This window comes from Xiphias gladius, unplaced genomic scaffold, assembly GCF_016859285.1.
Source record: "Xiphias gladius isolate SHS-SW01 ecotype Sanya breed wild unplaced genomic scaffold, ASM1685928v1 HiC_scaffold_211, whole genome shotgun sequence".
In the NCBI taxonomy this organism is placed as follows: domain Eukaryota; kingdom Metazoa; phylum Chordata; class Actinopteri; order Istiophoriformes; family Xiphiidae; genus Xiphias; species Xiphias gladius.
In genome coordinates this window covers 31,736-45,856 of record NW_024401877.1, presented here as the reverse complement: position 1 = coordinate 45,856, position 14,121 = coordinate 31,736, and positions in this window count along the sequence as shown.

The following is a 14,121-nucleotide window of genomic DNA, read 5'->3' as shown; positions in this document are numbered from 1 at the left end:
AACTGGTAATCTTTAAATTCATAGTGACATTGATCTACACACTGATAAAGTTTTTAAGGATATTAAAGCGATGAATCAACGAATCAGTCAGAAGTAAAATGATTTCAATAATATAGAATCAATAGAAAAGTTATCTTACCTGCATCGTTGTCCAGCACCTGCTGGGGGGAAACTCCCTCCGGCAGGGGCTCCTCCGGGATCCGTGGTCTACTGGAGGACATGTTCAGACTCCTCGGTTTTCCACAATAGTCCAGTGATCCAAAGGTTTGGTTTTTCAGCAGGATCCGCTTTCCGGTAGTTTCTTTCCAGGAATGAAATTCTCCAAAAGTTTGCTTTCCACAGCTTTGGTTTGCAACAGGTCTATTCGTTTCCAAGTCCAGGTGCAAAAGGAGAATCCGAATGATGGGCACCCTTATATACCCACCGTGACGTTTTTTTTAGTGACGCACGCACGCGCGTGCGTGTACGTGGAGAAGACGAGAGACGTTATTTTTCTGATTTTTTCCAATTTATTTTTCAATTTCCTTCATACTTCTGTGTTTTTAATACATTATAATAAGGTTGTTATGTGGCAAAGTGAAATCCATTAATTGTGTCTTTTTTTTTTTCTTATTTTCTGGGTCATTACTGACTTGTAAACGTTATACAAGGTGTTTCCGTTATACTTACGCCATTACAACAAAGCTGGATTTGAAACTGACACCAAGTTTGAGAGAGAGCGTTCGGGGAGAGTTAAGCAGACCAACAGATTGTATTAACTGTCCATTTTTGTGTCTCCATGTTCATATGTAGTTATGATTTTCCATTTCTTCCATAGACTGTCTCCTCAGCACCTAATATGTCCATAATGATAAAACCCACACATTTGAGAGCACTTCCGCCGTTTCTTGTGCGGTTTACTGTGGTGCACATGCACCTACATCTTCTTGTGTGTTTTTGTTCTCAATCACGTTGTGTTTTTACAGTGTCCATGTAGTGCAGAGTTGTGCAAAACCATCCTCTCCAGTGTTATCAGTTTTGTTGCTGAGCTCACTGGATCCATAGTAACTCTCGCACCATCAAAATAAAGTTTTTAAAGCTCTTTATTGTCGTATTTGTCCCAAACACTGACACAACGAGACACATTTACCTGCAGCAGCTGAAAGACTGTTAACAGGTCAGTGATGACGCTGTCCTTGCCGGACTACCTCCGACTTCTCCCAGACCTTTAGGAATGGTCCTAAATTCTGACTGATGAGTCAGAACAGTTTTTGTAAAAAAAAGAGAAAGTCTTATAAACTTCCCTTACTGTTATGTTGACTACAACAACTTGTGCTCTACTGTATATCCTATGATATATGCTATTTGGAATACTGTTCACATAAATCTTGAATGAGTTCACAGAGGATATAGTTATCATTTTAACTGAAACTCACCTGGAGAGCCTATAAAATGTTTGTATGTTCGTGAAACACATTTAAATTGTTTCTACATTTCCCAAACAGACAACCTAGTTGTCAAAATAAAAGGAAACATTTCAACAAAGGTTTACTGCTGTGGCCATGTCATTGGCTTTCAAACTGACCAACACACAGCGCAGCTAATACGATAACTATTGAACTTTTTAAGAATGATAAAGATGTGGTTAATACAAATGTGTATTCATGCGAAATCCATCAATTTATGAACTTTTTTATGTTGTACAGATAATGAGGAACTGGGCCAGACCTTGGATCTCTCATCAGAGATACAAGGCCGTGATTTCTATGGGTTAATTACCAATCGGGCCTTCAAGACACGGGCCTGGGGGCCTAAAAGGTCATGGGGCCTCTGAGCCCGAGCCTCTGTGTGAGGTCATTGTTAATAGTTATTGTTGGAGAGAGAAAGTACAAAGTCAAGAGTGCTCTTGAAAAACAGGCCGTCTCATCATCCATCCACTGCAGATCTCACACTCATCTAAGAAATAAATAGTTTAGGCTTCAGGTTTTGTTGTAAGTGCTTCAAACCTGATCATCAGGTTCTGTATTAGGCCTTAGATCCAAAGTGTGGACCTCATTGAAACACTGAGCTAATGTTTCCAGGATTAAAAGGTGTTTTTGTGGGTGGTGTAAGCTAAGAATATGCATTTACAGATTTCAGCAGGTCTCTACGTCTGCCTTAAATATTTCAACATATCAGAGAGGTAGCAAATTTCCAGTCAAGAGAGTTACACTTTCACTGGAGGTAACCTTCAACAATTCCTAAAACTGAAAAAAGTGCTGTATGGAGTGGATAGTCTGGGTGGCATTTAAGGTCACATGCACCATATAATCAGCTCAGAGATCTTACAAAATGTTGATAGGAAATGTTACGGTGTAGCATTTCTGTCGCTATTGGTTCTTATGTTACTGATCCACTGTTTCTAAGAAGACAATATTATTGATCTAGGAGATCTTAAATCCTAAAGTACAGTCAGACACAAAGTGAGAGTTTTGTAACTTTTATTTTACTAAAAAAGGGGAGAAGTTCACATTGACATTTAGCCTCAATATTACAGTATATTGAAATTCTTCTCAAAAGAGTAAAATACAACCTTTTTTATTTTTATTTGATTTTAATCTTATATTAAAAATATCCAATAGTACTCATCTAGCAGTGCTTACAGTATCTTAAGATATGACGCAGGCTTGATAGCAGAAAGGTTGGCTTTGTATAGAGCAGAGATGGGCCTTGGCCAGTCTTAGTGAGGGCAGAGACAACTAACCTTTGTGTTACCCAGCCTGCTTTGATTGACAAGCTGATCATGCAATGAGGGCAACTACATAAATCATCCTATATATTATAGGATTATTATCCTATAGGCTTGCAATGCAATAACGAGAAAAAGCTAAATGTTCCATTCATTGTGGGTTTTTTTCCCCAACAACCTTCATGTCTCAGAGTGGCCTTTCTCCTCTACAAAGTGATCAGAAATTGATTGGCCGACTTTCTGGTGTTTTTTCTGTACAGCTTACCAACCATGTACGTGGTGGATGAGAAACTCAGACTAAAAAGAACGTCACTACCTGAATAAACTTCAAAAAACAGACTCCTCAGAGCTCCTCTCTAGTTGCGAAGAACTGTACAGGCACACATTTTATATATATTTAAAATAAATAGGGCTAATTTGGCCAAGACTCACTGGGGAGGGCAGTTCTCTCTCTTTGTCAGTACAGAGAGACACATGCCAGCCATTTATCAGGATGGCTTCCCAGCTACTTCTACACCTCACAAGTTCTCATAGTCCCTTAAACACACACACACACACACACACACACACACACACACACACACACACACACACTTATTCAAGTACATCCACATTGTCACTCATACACCCAGCCTCCTCCACCACGTGCACAAAGCCAGAAAGACAGGAAAAGGAAACAAAAACAGCTGTTGAACAGAATAATCATACATGTAAATGCCATTTTTCTGGAATGCCTCTGATCAGGACAAAATGCTGGAGGTTGAGTCGACTGGTTTCTGAAATCATAAAACCAGTTTCTGGAAAGGGCTCACTTGATGACACCACCATGCACACTTGGGCATGATCCCGACCACTACCCCAGGCTTTGGCCCCTGACCTCTCAACCTTTCCCATGGTGGTCCCAGAACTTTCACTAGAGTCTAGTAAAGAAAAACAGCATCATCATGTAAATATGACACTATTCATCACTCAACTGTGTAATGAGATTTGGATAATAAAATACGAATTAATTATTTCGAGTTATTCCACAGGAGAACTAAATTGGCCAAAATGTCTGGCTGGAGCTCTAAACAAAGGAATAAATGAGTAAAGAAGATTTCATAATGTCACTTTGTGGACAGGGATTGAAATTCGGAAGTATCTGAATTACATTTACAGGCACTGCTACAAGAGTGGGTCACATTAGATGTGATGGTAGTTTTTAAAGTAACATGAGATCCCTGACACAGCTCCAAAAGTACCCAATGCGTAATTGGTGAAAACTACAGGAGCATTAGTGTAACGAAACAAAACGAAACAGCTGAAATACTTAATAAGTCAATGGGAGCAATGTGGAAAATCATGACAACAAATGGCAAACACATCTTTAAATGGAACAGTATTTCCAACTTGATACAAGGTTGATAAATGAAACTCATATGGACTTGCAGGCGACATTTGTTACTGTTGCCATTTAGCATGGACTTAGCTTTGTCTGGTAAAGCATCCACACTTTCTAAAGAAAAAACACATAAAAGTATAACTGAGTAAGAAAAATTATCTCTGACCCATTGAATAAGTGAAATTAAAATTTGCAGAACACTTTGGTTAATGTTAATTATTAACTTACTTCTGTATGGGCATCTAGAGCTTAGTTAAAAATCTAAGAACAGAGGAAACAGGACAAAACAGTTGTTGAAAGATTAAATACCAAGGGCTTTGACAGCCCTGCCAAAGAGTCGAAGGCTACCCGAAGCTTTACCCAAACAAGTGCAAAAGCCAGCCCTCTCAAGTTTTCAAAGAGATGATCCAGTGGGCCCTGGTGCAAGACGCTACCTAGGGCACTACCAACCTTGCAAGACGCCAAGGCTACTTGGGGCTTCACCAGCTCTGCCAAATGAAAAGTTTTACAGTTTTCCAAACATGCAGCAAACAGGGTTGTCAAAACTCTCTAATCAGAGTCGCTGTCATCAGCCCATCTTGAGGTTCCAAAAGGGACAAAGGCCACTTTCTCCTGCCTGTGAAGAATCCAAGGCCTGAAGTTGAAGGAGCTGAGTCCCTGTAGTTCTCTTCCGTGCTTCCGCTTGTAAAGGAGCTGGAGCCTGACGTAGAAGGAACTGACTCTTCAGGGTTTTCCTCATAATTCCCCCTCGGCCTCTTGCTACTTACCTGCTCTGTGTAACTCTCTTCCCTGCCCCTCTTTGTTGAGGAGCTGAGGCCTGAAGTTGAGGGGGCACACTCTTCCAACCTTTGAGAAACTGAGAGTAGACCTCCTACAGGTTGTTCCACTTGCTGCTCTGGAAGCTTCTTGGACTGAATAGGTCCCTGCGGTGTCCGACCATCAGCTGCTGAGGAGCAGCAGCACGACCACAAACGGGAGCATGCATCAGGAATAAGAGCGGCCTCAGGGTTTCAAAGAAATGATCCAGCTACCAGATACAAGTGGGCCCTGGTGCAAGACGCTACCTAGGGCACTACCAACCTTGCAAGATGCAAAGGCTACTTGGGGCTTCACCAGCTCTACAAAATGAAAAGTTTTTACAGTTTTCCAAACTTGCAGCAAACAGGGTTGTCAAAAACTCTAATAAGAGTCGCTGTCATCAGCCCATCTTGGGGTTCCAAGAGGGACAAAAGGCCATGGTCTCCTGCCTGTGAAGAATCCAAGGCCTGAGGTTGAAGGAGCTGAGTCCCTGTATTTCTCCTCCGTGCTTCCGGTTGAAAAGGAGCTGAGGCCTGACGAGAAGGAACTGCATCTTCAGGGTTTTCTCGTAATTCACCCTCGGCCTCTTGCTACTTACCTGCCCTGTGTAGTTCTCTTCCCTGGTCCTCTTTGTGGAGGAGCTGAGGCGTGAAGTTGAGGGGGCACACTCTTCCAGCCTCTCAGAAAATGGGAGTACACTTCCCTCAGGTCGTTCCACTTTCTGCTCGGGAAGCTTCTGGGGCTGAACGGGTACCTGCAGGTGTCCGACCATCAGCTACTTAGGAGCAGCAGCAGGACCACAAACGGAGAAGGCCAGGAATATGAGCGCCTAGTGGTACTTCTGTACTCTTAGTGAGGGATTACTCACTTAGCCTAGAGAAAACAGGCGACCACCGCGCTCCAGTTTGTCCTGTGGTCATCCATCCTTCTCATCTGGTCCAGAGCAAACGTCTTCTGTCGTCAGAGAAGCCTGGGAGAGAACAGCTGCCTCTGCTGGATGCAGCAGATAAGGGGAAGTGCTCCATCCTTCACATCTCCACCTGCCACAACAAGGAAAAAAAAAACTGTTGGTTGACTCTGTGATACAGCAACATGCCAGACAGCTCTGCTCTGTTGGAAGTGCAATCCAATGAGAGAATAATAAGTTATAGTAGCAACACTACTGAAGTATTAACAAGTAATATACAGACAAGCAGGAAACATTTGTTACTGATGTCATTTAGCATGGACTTACCTTTGTCTGGTAAAGCATCTACACCTTCTAAAGAAAAACTGCATAAAAGTATAAAAGAGTGAGTAAGAGAAATAATCTCTGAGCCATTGAATAAGTGAAACAAAAATTTGCAGGACACTTTTGTAAATGTTGTTAGTAATTATTAGGTAGTTTACACAGTGTCTATGTCTCTATATAACAGGCTATAGAGGGTAATTTCCTTTGCAAGTCAGACACTCATACTTACCTTTTCCCCCACATCATGTCAGGAGCAGTGACTCCTATGGTGGAGCATTTCCTACATTACCTACAGGATTGCTATTTTTTCAATCCTGGCCTCTTCACACAACATCCCCACTAAAACCCCAGGATAGCATACCTGGGCTAGATGGGATACTGCAAATCCTGGCAAGTCTAACCAGGACAAGGTCCTCCTTTTAATACTCCTGCAGGGAGGCACTGAAGTATTTCACGCAGCATCGCTTAACACTTTCATCTCATAGCAAGAAGGTTTTGGTCTTGCATGTTCTCCTTGTGTGGGTTTTCTTGCAGGGTCCGAGTCCAAAGGTGTCCACAAAACTCACAGGTTAGATTAGGTTGACTGATGACTCTAAATTGCCAGCCCTCCAGATTACAAATGGAACATCTAGCTACCACATATATACAAATAGTTTTCAAGAGATGATCCAGCCACAAGATACAAGTGGGCCCTGGTGCAAGACGCTACCTAGGGCACTACCAACCTTGCCAGATGCGAAGGCTACTTGGGCTCCACCAGCTCCGCCAAATGAAAGGAATTTTACAGTTTTCCCAAACATCCAGCAAACAGCGTTGTCAAACCCCTAATCAGAGTCGCTGTCATCAGCCCATCTTGGGAGCTGATGGGCTGATGACAGGAGCAGCAGCAGGACCACAGACGGGAGCAGCATCAGGAATACGGACGGAACAACAAGAAGAGGAGCGCCAGCAATAAAAGAAGGATGCATCCTTCGCCAGTCCTGCCAAAAGCTTTCTGGTGGGAACTGCTGGACGAGAGGGGACAGAGGTCTAAAGTCGTCTTCAAGGTCGTCTTCAAGGTACTCTTCAGAGTCAGTCATGGTGCTGTACCCTGAATCATTGCTGAAGTCGCCAGACCAGACCTCACCAATTTCACTTTCTGAATCGGTCTCGTCGACTTCACTATCATCTTCCTCAAACTCCTCTTCCTCACCAGATGAGATGTTGACTGGGAGATTGTTGTCTTCGTCATCATCCACAACCAAGATTAGTTCAGGGAACCCATCTTCTGTAGGATGTCCAATGATGTCGCCTACAGCACCTGAGACGAAAAGGTTAAAGCAGCTGAAAACCTGATTTCAAATTGTAGTAATTCTCATATAATTAGATAGTAAGGACTAAATAAGCAGCAAAAATACACTAACTACGACTGTTAAAGAGGTGATCCCATTTTAACATTAATATCAAATATTGTACAGTTCTGCTGTTATTACTTTGTAGAGAATGAGAATAATTTTATGCTGCATACATCTGAGACTTCATGATAACCACTGTTTACTTAGTCACATGGAAAAACTTTGAACTACCGATGTGTTGAGCTTAGAAGAAACTTTTCACAGACATGGAAATTTTAAATATAAGAATTTAAAAGTATATTCGCAATCACAGTGTAAGACTTTGAGTCATTGATTGAAAATCAATATATCTTATTTAAATTATTACAGTTCATATATCTTTGTGCATTTTGGGGAATATCTGTTAATTACTTCATTCAATGTGATCGATCAGAACATGACATTACTACACAACTCGCTATCAGCTCCGGATATAATAAGAAACTTTGGCATTATATGAAATTTGGCCCAGTCGCCATCTTTTTCCAATAATTTTGATTTGGACAATTTGATGCCCTCAAACTAAAATAACTGTTTTCAAATCACGACACTAACTGTTCATGAATTCTACAACTTTCCCGATAATTTAAGAAAGTCCGTCCATCAAATAATCATTTCACACTGAATAATCGTCGAAGAAGTGTCTAGTTTCACCAAATCTGTGTTTTCCCAACAGGCCCTAATGACATGGTGTGAACTGGTAATCTTTAAATTCATAGTGACATTGATCTACACACTGATAAAGTTTTAAGGATATTAAAGCGATGAATCAACGAATCAGTCAGAAGTAAAATGATTTCAATAATATAGAATCAATAGAAAAGTTATCTTACCTGCATCGTTGTCCAGCACCTGCTGGGGGGAAACTCCCTCCAGTAAGGGGCTCCTCCGGGATCCGTGGTCTACTGGAGGACATGTTCAGACTCCTCGGTTTTCCACAATAGTCCAGTGATCCAAAGGTTTGGTTTTTCAGCAGGATCCGCTTTCCGGTAGTTTCTTTCCAGGAATGAAATTCTCCAAAAGTTTGCTTTCCACAGCTTTGGTTTGCAACAGGTCTATTCGTTTCCAAGTCCAGGTGCAAAAGGGGAGAATCCGAATGATGGGCACCCTTATATACCCACCGTGACGTTTTTTTTTTAGTGACGCACGCACGCGTGTGCGTGTACGAGGAGAAGACGCAGAGAGACATTATTTTTCTGATTTTTTCCAATTTATTTTTCAATTTCCTTCATACCTCTGTGTTTTTTAATACATTATAATAAGGTTGTTATGTGGCAAAGTGAAATCCATTAATTGTCTCTTTTTTTTTTTCTTATTTTCTGGGTCATTACTGACTTGTAAACGTTATACAAGGTGTTTCCGTTATACTTACGCCATTACAACAAAGCTGGATTTGAAACTGACACCAAGTTTGAGAGAGAGCGTTCGGGGAGAGTTAAGCAGACCAACAGATTGTATTAACTGTCCATTTTTTGTGTCTCCATGTTCATATGTAGTTATGATTTTCCATTTCTTCCATAGACTGTCTCCCTCAGCACCTAATATGTCCATAATGATAAAACCCACACATTTGAGAGCACTTCCGCCGTTCTTGTGCGGTTTACTGTGGTGCACATGCACCTACATCTTCTTGTGTGTTTTTGTTCTCAATCACGTTGTGTTTTTACAGTGTCCATGTAGTGCAGAGTTGTGCAAAACCATCCTCTCCAGTGTTATCAGTTTTGTTGCTGAGCTCACTGGATCCATAGTAACTCTCGCACCATCAAAATAAAGTTTTTAAAAGCTCTTTATTGTCGTATTTGTCCCAAACACTGACACAACGAGACACATTTACCCGCAGCAGCTGAAAGACTGTTAACAGGTCAGTGATGACGCTGTCCTTGCCGGACTACCTCCGACTTCTCCCAGACCTTTAGGAATGGTCCTAAATTCTGACTGATGAGTCAGAACAGTTTTTGTAAAAAAAAGAGAAAGTCTTATAAACTTCCCTTACTGTTATGTTGACTACAACAACTTGTGCTCTACTGTATATCCTATGATATATGCTATTTGGAATACTGTTCACATAAATCTTGAATGAGTTCACAGAGGATATAGTTATCATTTTAACTGAAACTCACCTGGAGAGCCTATAAAATGTTTGTATGTTCGTGAAACACATTTAAATTCTTTCTATATTTCCCAAACAGACAACCTAGTTGTCAAAATAAAAGGAAACATTTCAACAAAGGTTTACTGCTGTGGCCATGTCATTGGCTTTCAAACTGACCAACACACAGCGCAGCTAATACGATAACTATTGAACTTTTTAAGAATGATAAAGATGTGGTTAATACAAATGTGTATTCATGCGAAATCCATCAATTTATGAACTTTTTTATGTCGTACAGATAATGAGGGAACTGGGCCAGACCTTGTATCTCTCATCAGAGATACAAGGCCGTAATAACTATGGGTTAATTACCAATCGGGCCTTCAAGACATGGGCCTGGGGGCCTAAAAGGTCATGGGGCCTCTGAGCCCGAGCCTCTGTGTGAGGTCATTGTTAATATTTATTGTTGGAGAGAGAAAGTCAAGAGTGCTCTTGAAAAACAGGCCGTCTCATCATCCATCCACTGTAGATCTCACACTCATCTAAGAAATAAATAGTTTAGGCTTCAGGTTTTGTTGTAAGTGCTTCAAACCTGATCATCAGGTTCTGTATTAGGCCTTAGATCCAAAGTGTGGACCTCATTGAAACACTGAGCTAATGTTTCCAGGATTAAAAGGTGTTTTTGTGGGTGGTGTAAGCTAAGAATATGCATTTACAGATTTCAGCAGGTCTGTAAGTCTGCCTTAAATATTTCAACTTATCAGAGAGTTAGCAAATTTCCAGTCAGGAGAGTTACACTTTCACTGGAGGTAACCTTCAACAATTCCTAAAACTGACCACCAGGGGGCGCAATGCGTAAAGTCCTCAAACCGTAAATATGCACTTGAATCTTTCAGGCTTGGAAAAACTATTCTAGCTCCTAATTTGATTTTGAAGATTACGTGAATAATTATGTGTATTCTAAAAATAAATTGAAGGCAGTCACAAAGCTGAAATATGAATGCAAGTCGGGTTCTGCAAGACTGAAAATGATACGCTGCCAATGTGGAAAACTGAAAAAGTGCTGTATGGAGTGGATAGTCTGGGTGGCATTTAAGGTCACATGCACCATATAATCAGCTCAGAGATCTTACAAAATGTTGATAGGAAATGTTACGGTGTAGCATTTCTGTCGCTATTGGTTCTTATGTTACTGATCCACTGTTTCTAAGAAGACAATATTATTGATCTAGGAGATCTTAAATCCTAAAGTACAGTCAGACACAAAGTGAGAGTTTTTGGTAACTTTTATTTTACTAAAAAAAGGGGGAGAAGTTCACATTGACATTTAGCCTCAATATTACAGTATATTGAAATTCTTCTCAAAAAGAGTAAAATACAACCGTTTTTATTTGAATTGATTTTAATCTTATATTAAAAATATCCAATAGTACTCATCTAGCAGTGCTTACAGTATCTTAAGATATGACGCAGGCTTGATAGCAGAAAGGTTGGCTTTGTATAGAGCAGAGATGGGCCTTGGCCAGTCTTAGTGAGGGCAGAGACAACTAACCTTTGTGTTACCCAGCCTGCTTTGATTGACAAGCTGATCATGCAATGAGGGCAACTACACAAATCATCCTATAGATTATAGGATTATTATCCTATAGGCTTGCAATGCAACAACGAGGAAAAAGCTAAATGTTCCATTCATTGTGGGTTTTTTTCCCCCAACAACCTTCATGTCTCAGAGTGGCCTTTCTCCTCTACAAAGTGATCAGAAATTGATTGGCCGACTTTCTGGTGTTTTTTTCTGTATAGTTTACCAACCATGTACGTGGTGGATGAGAAACTCAGACTAAAAAGAACGTCACTACCTGAATAAACTTCAAAAAACAGACTCCTCAGAGCTCCTCTCTAGTTGCGAAGAACTGTACAGGCACACATATTATATATATTTAAAATAAATAGGGCTAATTTGGCCAAGACTCACTGGGGAGGGCAGTTCTCTCTCGTTTGTCAGTACAGAGAGACACATGCCAGCCATTTATCAGGATGGCTTCCCAGCTACTTCTACACCTCACAAGTTCTCATAGTCCCTTAAACACACACACACACACACACACTTATTCAAGTACATCCACATTGTCACTCATACACCCAGCCTCCTCCACCACGTGCACAAAGCCAGAAAGACAGGAAAAGGAAACAAAAACAGCTGTTGAACAGAATAATCATACATGTAAATGCCATTTTTCTGGAATGCCTCTGATCAGGACAAAATGCTGGAGGTTGAGTCGACTGGTTTCTGAAATCATAAAACCAGTTTCTGGAAAGGGCTCACTTGATGACACCACCATGCACACTTGGGCATGATCCCGGACCACTACCCCAGGCTTTGGCCCCTGGACCTCTCAACCTTTCCCATGGTGGTCCCAGAACTTTCACTAGAGTCTAGTAAAGAAAAACAGCATCATCATGTAAATATGACACTATTCATCACTCAACTGTGTAATGAGATTTGGATAATAAAATACGAATTAATTATTTCGAGTTATTCCACAGGAGAACTAAATTGGCCAAAATGTCTGGCTGGAGCTCTAAACAAAGGAATAAATGAGTAAAGAAGATTTCATAATGTCACTTTGTGGACAGGGATTGAAATTCGGAAGTATCTGAATTACATTTACAGGCACTGCTACAAGAGTGGGTCACATTAGATGTGATGGTAGTTTTTAAAGTAACATGAGATCCCTGACACAGCTCCAAAAGTACCAAATGCGTAATTGGTGGAAAAACTACAGGAGCATTAGTGTAACGAAAAACAAACGAAACAGCTGAAATACTTAATAAGTCAATGGGAGCAATGTGGAAAATCATGACAACAAATGGCCAGCACATCTTTAAATGGAACAGTATTTCCAACTTGATACAAGGTTGATAAATGAAACTCACCAGCTGTGCGGGGGTGTTTGCAGTTGTGTTTACTCACTCATCTTTCATAATTAATAATAATTTCTATTTGCTTTTGTCGTGAAAGTGCAGGGGGATAATCTAACAAGGCTTCATGCATTCTCTGTAACTACATTACATTACAACTATGTTTGAGGGACCTCATGGTAGTTCTGTTCTGCTTTTTTAACTTGCCTCATATGGTCTTATAGCTCCCTCTGGTGTAGGACTGTTTGCTGTTTTTGACTTTCCCACATGATGATTGCACAAAGCTAGATAGCTTAAGAAAAACAAAGGTAGATATATATCATAAGAAAAACAGGAAAACAAGACAACAACTCTTCATCCAAATTATTACAGTTCATATATAGCAGCATGCCAAATAGAACCCTCACTGTTTCCTGGCCTTTTTCTTCTCTTACATTTTATTTGGTCTCTAGAAACCTCACACACAAATGCACAACAATTATCATTTCTTTTTTGTCTGTTTTTCATGTTTGCAGCACCGAGGCAAATCTGACTGGAAGAACGCGGTGTACGGTGGTTGTGTAACTGGAGGAGCGATCGGATTTCGTGGTATGTGACCTGGTACATTTCCTCGGATGTTTTAAATTAAAAGTACTTTATTTCTGATGTATTCTTTTTGTCTTGCAGCTGGTCTGAAGGCTGGGGTCCTGGGATGTGGAGGCTTTGCTGCATTCTCTGCTGCAATTGAATATTATTTGCGGTGAACCACTAAAGAGTGGCTTTGTGGACAAGAACTTAATCGATGCACATCTGGGTGAGCCTGTAAAGACTCAAGCAGTGAGAACCCTAACTTTGTGAATATTTGCCTGCACATGGACGATTGCTGCAAAAGCAGAACGGATGTATTTGGTGAAAGGGACAGGTGCCTGTTTGTGCACAGTGATGCCACAGTGAACTAAAAAAGACCTGTCTGAATGTTCCTCTCATGTCTCATCACTTTTATCTTGTGGACAGTTTGAGCAAAGCAAACCAACTTCATATGGAGAATAGAGAGACTTAGCAGAGTGGGTCCCCTTCTGTGTCAGAGGTATGATGATGAAATGAAAATGTTGAACACAAATCACTTTCACACTGAGTCACGACCGCCTCAAATCAGACTCAGATAAACACTGTTCTTGTTGCAGAACATTGGTGTGATGTGTCAGTAACCAATCCATATCAGCTGTCATTAAAGCTGTTATTTGTTAACTTTGGCATTCAGCGCTTTTTCCTGAAGTTTACGAGTGTCCATGACCGCCAAAATTGTTAATTGCTGTTTAATTACAGTATTGATTCTAGCTTGAATCTGTGTAATGTGTGTCAATACAGTTCGAACATAAGTATTTGGACGGTGACACAATTTTCGTAATTTTGCCTGTACACCACGGCAGCTTTAATTCAAGGGGTTTGACAAAAATATAGCATTAACTGTTTAGGAATTGCAGCAATTTTTTAGACATAGTCTTTCATTTTGAGAGGCTCAAAAGTAATTGGACAAAAATTGGACAACTTTCATACGCCTACCTCCTCAAGAGTGTTCTTGACTTGGTTAGATGTTGTGAAGGGTTTTTCTTCATCAAGGAAAGAATTCTGCGATCATCC